At 33.2% G+C, this 13,571-nt stretch overlaps 1 protein-coding gene across 1 annotated transcript in view; it reads left to right on the top strand.

Annotated features, from left to right (window-relative positions):
* Nucleotides 1–3,435: 3,435 nt before the first annotated feature.
* The window catches only part of LOC120165318 (DNA-directed RNA polymerases II, IV and V subunit 11), a 29,746-nt gene continuing 19,610 nt past the window's right edge, over nucleotides 3,436–13,571 (top strand). The window contains exon 1 of the mRNA XM_039174865.1: nucleotides 3,436–3,441. The gene's annotated coding sequence lies outside the window, so the exon portion shown is untranslated. The remainder of the gene's footprint in view (nucleotides 3,442–13,571) is intronic.

Raw genomic sequence — 13,571 nt, 5'->3', positions numbered from 1 at the left:
TGATATACAAGTTACATAAGAATGAGATATGAGATTATATGTTTATATGATATGATAGATGATATGTGAACATATGCAAATGACATATGTCATATGAAGTGAATGATCATATGCACATGAATATATAAAGCATAAGAAAAATGCCCATGTTATATGATACGAGAGCTATAGGTATAGTTGGCATGCCAAGAGTCGAGGGTCTACGCGGTCCTTCAGGACAAATACATAGGTCCTTCGGGACATACTCACATGTCCTTCGGGACATATTTCACATGCCACTCAGTGGGACTTATACGAGCTGTGGTGACAGCGTATGTGCACAACCTCAATGTACTCACATATCTTTAGTTCTCACGAGTATACATGAGCTAGTAAAGAGACAACAATTAATATATTACATGTAATGTATATACTTTGGTGATATGAATAGTATTATATGATTTATATGATGATGTGTATATTACTTGGTTAAATAAATAATATGTTGATTAAAGAATAGATATAAGAGGATATGATTATAAGATATAAATTATAAGAATATTGATAGTGGGATAAGATTATAGATGGAAATAGTGTGTGACATGTATATGTGTATATTACGTTGTATATAAATATATGTTATATTATTTTGGTGTGGCATCATGAGATGATATGTTCATGCATTTTTTTTTGAATAGCTAGATTTATTTTATAAGTTTAATGCCTCACTAAGTCATAGACTTAGCGCATGATTGTTTTACATGTAGGTTACAGAAGAGAGAAGAGAAGCTAATAGGAGCAAGACATGTCAGCATCTTCCTTACGAATATCGGATCAGAAACATATTAAACATATGTATTTTTTTTATAGAATGTAGTTGGCATGTAGTTTAAAGATTTGAATAATATAAGCTCTGATATGTTTTGTAAAACCTATTTATGTCAATTAATATAAAATACTCATTTTATCGAATAATTAGTTGGATTTTCATCCTTATGTAAAGGAAAATAATTTGAAAAGTCAATGTGACACCTCAGACTCGGATCCGGGTCGAATATGGATTGGGGGCGTTACATTTAATGGTATTAGAGCTAAGGTTTAGCCGATTCTAGGCTTAAACCGAAGATAAAAGAGTTTTAAAAATGTGTACATGTCAACATATAGTGAAAATTTCTGATATGATATTGTAAGGAGTGTGTTGTCTTGCTAATAGAATTAGATTGCTAAGTTATAATAGAAGTATGATTATGATAATTTCGAAGTAAAGTAAAAGGCGATATTCCTGATTGTGATAGTTATTCACCTACCCTGGCCAGGTAGGATGAAGAGTGGACACCTCAGGAAGTGCCTCGTACGATCAAAGGTTGATTTCAAAAAGTTGAAGTCATATTAGAATAGTGATAGAAGGTCTTCATTATTTTAAATCAGAAAAACGATATGGAGTAGTTTTATTATTATTACATGGATAAGATAGAATATGGTGATCAAGTGTCACTATAAAAATGTTAAAAAGATCAAAGGATGTGGTGAGTATTTGTATAAGAATTCAAGAATAGATGCATCAGTGGCAAGTGTATAAGAGATATGGATATATAGTTTATAAATTTGAGACAAAAGGATAGTATTATGTTTAAGGAAGAATATAGATACGATAAGGGTTTGCATTCTAGATGAGAAAAGTTAGTGTTGGCTAACAAGATTATGTGAGGAAAAGTGTATTGGAATTAAAAGATTTGAAGATATTGTCAGGATAAGTTAACAAATAAGAAGCGGATATTGATATAGTTGTGTATCTCGATCATGTAAATGTGACGTAGTAAAGGAGATAAGGATTCATATGTTTGAGGAAAGTTAAAGAGTAATAGAAAAGTTTAAGAATCAATATATCAGCAATCAGTTTATAAGAAAGAGAAAGTTAGAATGCTTGAGTTTAGAAATAGAGGAATCATAATGTGTAGGGATATGAATGTAGTTGGATAAGTCGAAGAAATTGTAGTTAAGTTATTCAAAAGAAAATGATGTATGTAAGTGAGGTATGAAGAGCTTGTGCCTAGACTTAAAAGAATATTATTGGTGTTAAAATTGTTCTTTTCAAGAAGTGATGAATTGTGTTAAAGAACTAGAGAGATCTCAAAAGAATTAAGAGAATTCGTATCTCACAAAAAAATCAACACTATCGAAGAGAGACAGAGATTATGATTTTCAACTACAAACTCGGTTTGAACTAGTTGTATTCCATGTCAAAGGATAAAATCTGACGAAAGTCAGACCATTTAAGCAGTAAAGTTTGGTACTGGAAAATTAAATAAGGAATTGAGGATGAATATGAAGAAAGATATGAAAGTGGAATAATGGATTAAGAGTTATGTTAGAATTATGTTAATTGAAGAAGAACAAGTCTTTAAAATGATTAAGTAAGATATGGATATGGATGTGGTTATATATATATATATATATTGATCATATAAATATGATGTAAGCAAGGAGATGAGTATTTATATGTTTTAAAGGGAGTTTTGAGGAACGAAAAATACAAGTACAAGATATGATAAAGAATGAGATTTTGTATAGGTGAAGTTGATTATCAGAATTATGAAGATCTGATAAAGATCGATAATCAGGGATAAGTATAAGCGATAAGAAAAGAGTATGTGAACATTAAAGAAAAGATATGATATGTGTATAAGAAGATTTTGATTTTTGAAGGAATGAAAGAATAAAGGGATATGAAAAGTCAAAGATGGAGTTAAAAGGATTCAGTATGACAAAGGTTATATGGAAGTGTAAATAATAAGTTTGATATAGAAGTAAGAAAAGTGTGCAAGGTGATGTGAAGCGATTGTTTGATTATGTAAAGTATATGTTTAATCACAATTAAATAAGATTTAAAGTTCTATTTTTGGTCAAATGATGATGGAATAAGGGTTTGGTTATGATGTTGAGGGATAAAAATTGATGTTATTGTCTACATGATAAATGACATTATATGAATTTTAGAGAGATCAAAGGAAAATGAAGAATTGAAAGAGAGAAGACAGAAATGGATTAAAGTTACTGGTTACTATTTATATGATAAGTGACAGTAGATAAATGAATAAGGGAAAAGGGTAGTTGAAGAACTAAAGAAAAGAAAGACAAATTTCTGACAGTGACAAGAAAGATTAAGTAACATGAGAAAATTAGAAGATATGCTTTTATTGATATGTGCAATGAAAATTCGAGGATGAATTTTCTTAAAAGGATGGGAGATTTTTCCCAAAATCAGGGTCAGTGACTAAATTATAAATTTTGATAATTGTATGCTCGATTTTGAAATAAGATTCAAGGACTTAATTGAGAATTTTATTCTAGAGGACTGATTGGTAAATATGAAAAGAGTGGAAGGCTAAAAGGGTTATTTGGCAAGGAAAGATTTTTATTGTTTCCCTTTTAAGGGAGTAACGACGTGGATGAGAGGAAGAAATATCAAAGCTTTCAGAGTTCTCATCTTCTCCTTTGTTTTTCTTCATACGTAGGAGCTCAAGGTAAAGGTGAGAGTTTTTACTAGTTGATTTTCAGTTGAATTTTAAGTTTGGTTTTGATTATCAAGTGACACTTATGCTTAAGGAAATCTTAATTTGTCATAAAACAATAAGAGGAAATGAATAGAAAGGATTAAAAGAAGGAAGTGAATCAATGAAATCTTGGTATGAAGATAGTTATTAGATTTCTAGTCAAAATTTGACTTGTCAATGGTTTAATTAAGAAGTTAGAAGCAATAGAATTGAATTTGGAACACGTTGAAAATTGAGTGTAATTCTTGAATTACATATGGAGGACAGAATTTTGAGGTTAAAGATGTGATAAATGAGTATAAGTAAGTTTAAGCATGTATATGTAAGTTAAGAATATAAAAGGAATGATAGATGAAGTGTTTGAGATGAAATGGAGTAATTTTCGTGCTGAAAATAGGATTTCTGGGCTAGGGGTATCGGTACCCATTCAACAGGTACCGATACCTTCTCAAACGAAAAAGAATTTCATAATGCAATGAGGGTACTGATACCCTAAGGAGGGTATCGATACCCCCTAAAGGAAAAATGTGAATATTGGTTTATTAAGTTCGTTTAAGTTGGTAGTATCAAATTACAAGGTGTAGGTATCTAATAATTGCCTTAAATGTATAATTATATCGATACAGAGCCTGAACGAGTTCCGGAACATTTGGCAAATAAGATCGATCGAGAAGAAATAAAGAATCGGTATTCTAGAGGACTGATTGGTAAATATGAAAAGAGTGGAAGGCTAAAAGGGTCATTTGGCAAGGAAAGATTTTTATTATTTCCCTTTTAAGGGAGTAATGACGTGGATGAGAGGAAGAAATATCAAAGCTTTCAAAGTTCTCATCTTCTCCTTTCTTTTTCTTCATGCGTAGGAGCTCAAGGTAAAGGTGAGAGTTTTTACTAGTTGATTTTCAGTTGAATTTTAAGTTTGGTTTTGATTATCAAGTGACACTAAAGCTTAAGGAAATCTTAATTTGTCATAAAACAATAAGAGGAATAGAAAGGATTAAAAACGGAAGTGAATCAATGAAATCTTGGTAGGAAGATAGTTATTAGATTTTTAGTCCAAATTTGACTTGTCAATGGTTTAATTAAGAAGTTAGAAGCAATAGAATTGAATTTGGAACACGTTGAAAATTGAGTGTAATTCTTGAATTACATATGGAGGACAGAATTTTGAGGTTAAAGATGTGATAAATGAGTATAAGTAAGTTTAAGCATGTGTATGTAAGTTAAGAATATAAAAGGAATGATAGAAGTGTTTGAGATGAAATAGAGTAATTTTCGTGCTGAAAATAGGATTTCTGGGCTAGGGGTATCGATACCTATTCAACATGTACCGATACCCTCTCAAACGAAAAAGAATTTCAGAATGCAATGAGGGTACTGATACCCTAAGGAGGGTATCGATACCCCCTAAAGGAAAAATGTGAATATTGGTTTATTAAGTTCGTTTAAGTTGGTAATATCAAATTACAAGGTGTAAGTATCTAATAATTGCCTTAAATGTATAATTATGTCGATACAGAGCCTGAACGAGTTCCGGAACATTTGGCAAATAAGATCAATCGAGAAGAAATAAAGGATCGGTATTGACTAGTGAGGCCAGGTGAGTGCATACAAGTTAGTTTATGATGTTTAATGGAAATAAGACTTGCGACGAGTCTATTTCCTATATTAGAATGTATGAATTTATGGTCATATGCATATGTTTGATTTGAGTATATGTGATATATAATACAGTATGTGTTAAATGATTTGTGTGAATACATGTAGTGTGATCAGTTATAGGAACTAATATGAATGATCTATATGATTGCATGGGAAGGTGAAATAGGTTATATGACATGTGACCATATATGTTACATAGTATATGTGATCAATTATAAGAATCAGTATAATAGATTTATGTGACCAGACCGCTCCAGCCGATCAACAAACTCCATGGCTGGCAGACAACACCCACGCGCAGGGGGTGATGCGTACGGCGGCTCTGGTCTTCGATTCGTCATGAAATTTTCTAGATTTGTAGTTCGACACCTCGAGAGTCTCGTGCAAGTGTTATTTTCAACGAAACATAACAGATTTCAAAATTTTAAAACTTAAGAACTTCTCCAACGGTGGCCGGCGAGTGACGTTGACGGAGCAACAATAGCAAAACAATTTCAGTTGGGTTTTGAGTGCACGATGACAGTGAGTCTGATGGTGCAGATGGTGTGATGATCGGGTGGCCAGATCGATCGGAATCGACGAAAACAACTTTTTCAGACGCTTGCATTTAGGTCCCCTACTTTTAAAACTACACACAGTCCTCAATTTCCAAAATGTAAAAAAATCAATTCGTTACGATATATTAGTCCCCATAATCACATGAACTTATTAAAAAGAATAGCTCACAGGACGCCGAAAACCACAGGTCGAATCACAATTCCTAGAAAACTAGTACCAGCAGTCTCTCGGATTGAGCCTGACGATTTCACTATGTCGATACTCACAACCAATTCCTTGATTTAAAGAAAAACCAAACAAGAAGATCAAAAAAATTTAGCCTAGGACCCTCTTTCACTTCTATTTTGATAGACTGAATATCTTTCATAAGGAGTGCTAAAAGTTTTTGTTGAGTTAATCGATCGACGGAATCGGCCAAGAGGGGGTGAATTGGCAATTAAAAATTTCGTGGAAGCTTTTGCAGAAATTGAAAGTAATTGCACAGCGATTTACAGTGGTTCGACTTTCTCAAACAAGTCTACGTCCACTACCTTAGCTCCACACTAAGGATTTCCCAACAAATTCACTAATTTGTTCTTTCTTTTGAGGCCAAGAGATAACCTTACAAAATCCCTCAAGAGTATACCCCAACTCTTGAGAACACTCTTTTTCTCAAAGAGAATATTACAAATTTGCAAACTTACAAGAAAAACCTCACAAGGTAAGATGTTTGCACAATTCTAGAACAAGAAAAGAACACTCAAAGATAATTACAAATGAGCACAAATGGTGTTCTTGAAAGCAAAATGAATATTGAAAGGAAAATTGACTTGATTTGCACAAACTTGGTGTTTGATGCTTTCTCTCTTGTTTCTCTATGATTTCTTGTTGATCAAGGGCTTCAGAACTTGTTAATACACCTTGAATCACTTCTGAACGTTGGGGATAATTAATGAAGATAATATAGCCGTTTTAGTGTGAAAACAATTATAAAACAGCTTGGAGCGGGGGAATCGTTCCCCCTCATAGGGAATCGGTTCCCTAAGTGTAAAATTCAAATATTTCGACCGTTGAACAGGGGGAATCTGTACCCCCTATGGGGGAATCGGTTCCCTCCGAGTATTCTGGAAATCTCGGAGCCAAACCATTCAGGGAATCGGTACCCCTTGGGGGGGAATCGGTTCCCTCTGAGTAATCTGGAATTTTGGCTTTGAAATGGTTCGAAATACTTTGAAAGATTATTTTGAAATTGTTTTAAGATTAAAACTTAATTTTACACTTAAGAAAGGATTAAAAATGATTTTTAAAATATTTTGAGTAATGTTTTGATATTCGAATAATTATAGAATATACTTAAAATCATTTTGGAAAATCTTAAAATTAATTTAACTTAATTTGTATACGAAATCAACAAATGTTTTCAACAATCTCCCCCTTTTTTATATAACAAACATTTTGTAATTTTAAGATTTTTGAAATCAAGTTTTGAAATTCTCCCCCCCTTACTTTAACACTTCTCCCATTTATCATTTTAAAACACATTTACATTTTAAAACACACTTAAAACACACACTTACACTTCTCCCCCTTTTTGTTAAATAAAAAAGATTCAAAGAAACATGAAAAACATTTAGCCAATTGATTAGGTATATGTATGCATAAGCTGCTAAGATCACAATTAAGAGAAACGTTAGCCATTAGTTCCGTAATCAATATTCATAAATAAGTATATGGCAAAATTGGTCATATTGCTAATAATGATGTAAATGATGCAATAATAAATAAATCACACCAAACATATAAGTTCAAACCATCCATAATCCAAACAAATTCACAATCCTCAAATTCAAACATCCCAAAATATTCAAATGTTAAAACAATAAGTGTGGAAGTAAACATTTAATCACATATCCGGATCAGGAGGAGGAAAACGACGCAGCGGCCGTTCGTTAGTGAGGTCATTAATACGTACGTTGGTTGCTTCATTATTTGCACGCATTTCCCTAAGAATTTCTAATTGTTGAGCTCCCATTGTGGATAAATGCGACTCTATAGAATTAAAGCGCGAATCCATGGTCGCATATCGGTAACAAATGTCTCCAAATTTGAAAATATGGAGGCATTTGAGTCGATTGTTGTGCTTGCTCTTCGGGATGCTCCTCGGGCTGCTCAGGTTCATCTTCAGCTTCATCGATGTCTCGCATTAATTGCTCGAGATCTTCGTCACTTCGGGTGGAGCTTGTGAAGAACTAGCTCCCGGAGTAATTGCAGAAGATCGAACCCATTCACCGTTTTCTTTATTTTGACCCATCCCGCTCTTGTTAAAGAAAGAAAGATTGATTTGTTTCTTAAGAGGAAAAACGGCATCTAGACCAACTCGAAGCTCGGCTTTAGAAAAGAGATTACTAAGGATACAACCGTAAACTAGGGAAGAACAGAGTTTCTTATTTGGCACTAGGTTAACGGTTTCAACGATCTCAGCAAAGATAATCTCGTAAAGGTTTATTTTTATGTTGTGTTCAAAACAATGCAACCACCATAGGTCTAAAGCTCTAAGAGTAGAATAACGACCCCCGGATGGTCGAAACCACCAAATGATCATGAGATGAAGAAAACGCTCATGAAGATCTAGAACACTTGCACTATCATTCGTTTATATCGTGAGCCTAAAACTTGTTTTTCATTTGATACCTTCATTATCCAAGCCTAAGGCATTGGCTATGTAATCCGGATCAAGATGGAAATATTGACCTAGGAGGTAGGAACGTACTCCTATGGTTTTGGTCTTGTCACGATTTTTGATACAAACGGCATTACAGTAGAAGATACGAACAAGTTGATGATAGACAACGGGTTCAAGTTCGAAAAGTTTATCAAATTTCCATTCGTGCAAGATAGGGAGATATTTAAAGTTAATAGCAACCATAGCTTGAAGAGATGGGATACGTTCTTCCCTAATCTTATACGAGTCAAAATATTGGTAAAACCAATAACGATAATCTTTAGGACCTGGTTGATTGAAACAAGAATTTTGGATAGTCAAGTTAGGATCAAGATTTGGAATAGGATTTTGAGGAATAGGAGGAGGATTTGGAGGTGGATTTGGTTGACGACTAGAACGACTAGATGAAGACCTAGCACGTTTAGGATTAGACATGGTGAAGGAAATCGGAATTGATTGGATAACCTGCAATTTTAAAAACAAATGTATGCAATTTAATTAATCCCAAAACTCAATTGAGTCCTCAATATTTCAAGATTCTCTAAATCAATCCTAATGGGCAAAGTTTTTGAAAAACTTTTGAAAAATATGGTTTTGAGAAACAATATATGTATAGTTTTCATAACAACAACATAATTTAATCAAAACACAATAATTTGAAAAACAATTTTTTTTTAAATTTCGAAAATTTAAAATTTTTGTGTTTTTGATATTTGAAGTGTTTTTCGATTAAAATCAATGATTTGAGGCAATAATGGAGATTTGAGAAATTGAGAGAGAGAACGGCGGAAGGGTTTTGGTTTTGGGGTTTTGGGTGTTCTGGCCCGATTTTAACAGAACCCCAGGGGGTATCGATTCCCCTGTGGGGGGGAATCGGTTCCTATTCAAAGGGGGAATCGGTTCCCTCATGGGGGGATCGATTCCCTCTGCACCAAAATGCTAAAATCTGATTTTTAAGCACACAAAATGCTAAATTAATTTTCTCTAGTGGTATAGGCAACTCATATATTGAAAAATATTATGTTCAAACAATTAAATTAATCTTTAAACATTATTTGAACATAAATTAATTTTCACTAAGAATCATAACTCCCCCTAACTAATAGCAAGAATGCAATCAAAAATTATTATTATAAGCATTTTTCAGTATTTATTAAAAGTGCTAAATTATTTTAAACACTAAGTGAAGATAGGTCAGTTAAACATAATTCTCTTCTAAGTGTCCAAAATCTTTCCTTGTCTAAGGGTTTTGTAAATATATCCGCTAATTGATGCAAAGTATCAACATATTCTAGAACTACATCTTCCTTAGTGACATGGTCTCTAATGAAGTGATGTCTTATTTCAATGTGCTTAGTTCTAGAGTGTTGGATGGGATTTTTAGTGAGACAAATAGCACTAGTATTGTCACACTTGATAGGAATGGTACCTACTTCAATTCCATAATCAAAAAGTTTTTGTTTCATCCATAAAGCTTGTGCACAACAACTACCGGCTGAAATGTATTCCGCTTCAGTGGTAGATAATGCAACACAATTTTGTTTCTTTGAAAACCAAGAAATCAGCATATTTCCAAGGAATTGGCAAGTACCGGAGGTGCTTTTCCTATCTAATTTGCATCCTCCATAATCCGCATCAGAAAAGGCATGCAAGCTAAAGCTAGAGTCTCTAGGATACCAAAGTCCTAAACTAGGAGTGTCCTTAAGGTATCTAAAGATTCTCTTAATAGCTAGTAAATGTGATTCTTTAGGACATGATTGAAACCTAGCACACAATCAAACACTAAACATAATATCTGGTCTACTTACGGTTAGATAAAGCAAAGAGTCAATCATTGACCTATAATTTACATCTACACATTTACCTCCTTCATCTAAGTCAAGCTTTGTTGAAGAGCTCATTGGAGTGTTATGAGGTTTCCCATTTTCCAGTCCAAACTTGTTGAGCATATCTTTGACGTACTTAGCTTGATTAATGAAGATGCCATCTTTTCTTTGCTTGATTTGGAGTCCCAAGAAAAATGAGAGCTCCCCCATCATGCTCATCTCAAACTCACTTTGCATTAGCTTAGAAAATTCTTGGCAAAGAACATCATTAGTAGAACCAAATATTATATCATCAACATAAATTTGAACTACTAATAAATCTTTACCTTTATGCTTTAAAAACAATGTAGTGTCAACCTTTCCTTTTGAAAAACCTTTTTCAATTAAAAAATTTGACAATCTTTCATACCAAGATCTAGGAGCTTGTTTTAAACCATAAAGAGCTTTTGTCAATTTAAGAACATGATCTGGAAATTTTGAATCTTCAAAACCTGGAGGTTGTTCCACATACACTTCTTCTTTTATAACCATTTAAAAATGCACTTTTCACATCCATTTGATATAATTTAAATTCATGAAAACATGCAAATGCTAATAACATTCTAATTGCTTTCATCCTAGCTACGGGAGCGTATGTTTCATCATAGTCTATGCCCTCTTCTTGAGTATACCCTTGAGCAACAAGTCTAGCCTTGTTTCTCACTATATACTCTCATCAAGCTTATTCCTAAATACCCATCTAGTACCTACAGTAGATTTATTACTAGGCCTTTCAACTAATGTCCATACTTTACTTCTCTCAAATTGATTTAACTCTTCTTGCATAGCCATAATCCAATGTTCATCATTTAATGCTTCTTTAATATTCTTAGGCTCTATGCATGAGATAAAGTAACATAATTACAAATATTTCTAAGAGAAGATCGAGTTGTTACCCCTTTTGATGGATCACCTATAATTTCACCATCCTTGACATAGTTGTACTCTCTTGGATAAGATACTTCCCTTTCTTCAATGGTTGGATTCTCAAGAGGATCATGAGTTTCCTCATTTTTCGTTTCTTTTTGATGATGGTTCTCCAACTTCATGTCTAACGTCATTTGTATTTATAACACTGCATCATCATTCACACAAGAATCCTTTCTCGGAAGGGGATTATCATCGAAAACATATAGACTCTTCTACAACTAAAGTTCTTTTATTAAATACACGATAGGCTTTAGAATTTAAGGAATAACCCAGAAAATTCCTTCATCACTTTTAGCATCAAATTTGCCAAGGTTTTCTTTACCGTTGTTTAAAACAAACATTTACATCCAAAAGGATGAAAATAACTAATGTTAGGCTTTTTTATTTTTGAGAATTTCATATGGAGTTTTCTTTAAAATTGGCCTAATCATTACTCGATTTACAACATAACAAGCGGTATTTGTGGCTTCCGCCCAAAACTATTTTGGCAAATTATTTTCACAAAGCATGGTTCTAGCCATTTCTTCTAAAGTTCGATTTTTCCTCTCAACAACTCCATTTTGTTGAGGGGTTCTAGGTGCTGAAAAATTATGGCTAATACCATTAGAATTACAAAACTCAATAAATCCAAGATTTTCAAATTCAGTTCCATGATCACTTCTAACACTAGGATAGAGTAACCTTTTTCATTTTGGATTATTTTGAAAATGTGATGAAATTTTCTAATGCTTCATCTTTTGTACTTAAGAATAGAACCCAAGTATATCTAGAAAAGTCATCTATCAAGACAAATGCATATTGTTTTCCCCAAGCTAGTAGTTCTAGTTGGCCCAAAAAGATCTAAATGGATCAATTGTAATACTCTACTAGTTGATACATCATTAATAGATTTAAAAGAAACTCGCTTTTGTTTTCCTTTAGCACATGCATCACAGATTTTATCATTATCAAATTTAAGCTTAGGCAACCCTTACTAAGTCTCCTTGAATTAACCGTTGCAAAACACTCATACTAGCATGACCTAGTCTCCTATGCCATAACCAACTATCATGCTCATCCTTAGCAACTAGGCATAAATTAGTCATCAATAGAATCTAAATGCACCATGTAAATGTTTCCTATTCTATGACCAACAAGCATAATCCGATTAGATGCAATGTCAATGACTTTACAACCATTAATTTCAAATAAGACATTGAATCCTTTATCGCATAATTGACTAATACTCAATAGATTATGCTTTAATCTATTCACATATAAAACATTCTTAATTTGTATGGAAGAGGTATTACCTATTGTACCAATACCTTCAATGTGACCTTTTGAATTGTCTCCAAAAGTCACTTCTCCTCCATTTTTGGCGTTAAGCTCAATGAACGGCTCACTTCTCCTCCATTTTTGGCGTTAAGCTCAATGAACGGCTTTGTCTCCGGTCATATGTCTTGAGCATCCACTATCAAGGTACCATGAATTGAATTTGTTTCCCGTGCCTTGTAGCAATCTCATTTCCCTACAAACATAGATTAACTTTTGATTTTTGGTACCCAAATTCTTTTGGGTCCATATTCATTAGTTTCCAAAATCCTAGTCCCCTTAGGTATCCATTTGTGTAGGATATTTTTATCTTTAGTAGTAATGAGTTCTTTAGGAACCCACATACTTCTAACGATTTTTCCATTAGAGGTCTTTGGGGACCTCTATGATTGTAGTTTCTAAAACTTTTCTAACAAAGTTGGATTTGAATTTCCACCTTTTCAAAATATTGTTCCAACTTTATCAAAAGAAGTTTTAAGATCATCAATTTTCTTTGATGATCATCATTGATCTTTGAAAGTAAATTTTGCAAATCTAAATTTTTCTTTTCAAAACTCTTCTAGTTGATTTGCAAGTCTTGATTTTACTTTCAAGATCGTTGCTGGTTTTGGATATGAGTTGTTTTCATTTTTCAATTTTGAAACACATCATTTTATATTTTAAAAATAATTTCTCATAATCCGAAGCCAACCCATTATATTCCTCAATAACTCATCATAAGATAAATCATCAAAATCGGATGAGTTAGAGGTTACCTTAGAATCCCCGAATGCCATCAAGCACAAGTTTGCTACTTCTTGTTCCTCTTCATCGGAACTTTCTTCATCGCTCCATGTAGCCACATGAGCCTTGTGCTTATTCTTTGATTGACCCTTTTCTTTAATTGTGGCAATCATTTTGACATGCCCCGGCTTTTTGCATCATAGCAATGATTGGGTCCTTCTCTTTGTTCATTTTTGAGGCCTTCGTTTCGTTTGAATTTTCTTCCTCGGTAAGGTCTCATCATTTTTC

Source organism: Hibiscus syriacus, unplaced genomic scaffold, assembly GCF_006381635.1.
Source record: "Hibiscus syriacus cultivar Baekdansim isolate YM2019G1 unplaced genomic scaffold, ASM638163v2 tig00111582_pilon, whole genome shotgun sequence".
Lineage (NCBI taxonomy): Eukaryota > Viridiplantae > Streptophyta > Magnoliopsida > Malvales > Malvaceae > Hibiscus > Hibiscus syriacus.
Note: the sequence above shows the minus strand (reverse complement) of the source record. Positions and strands in the feature narration are given on the sequence as shown.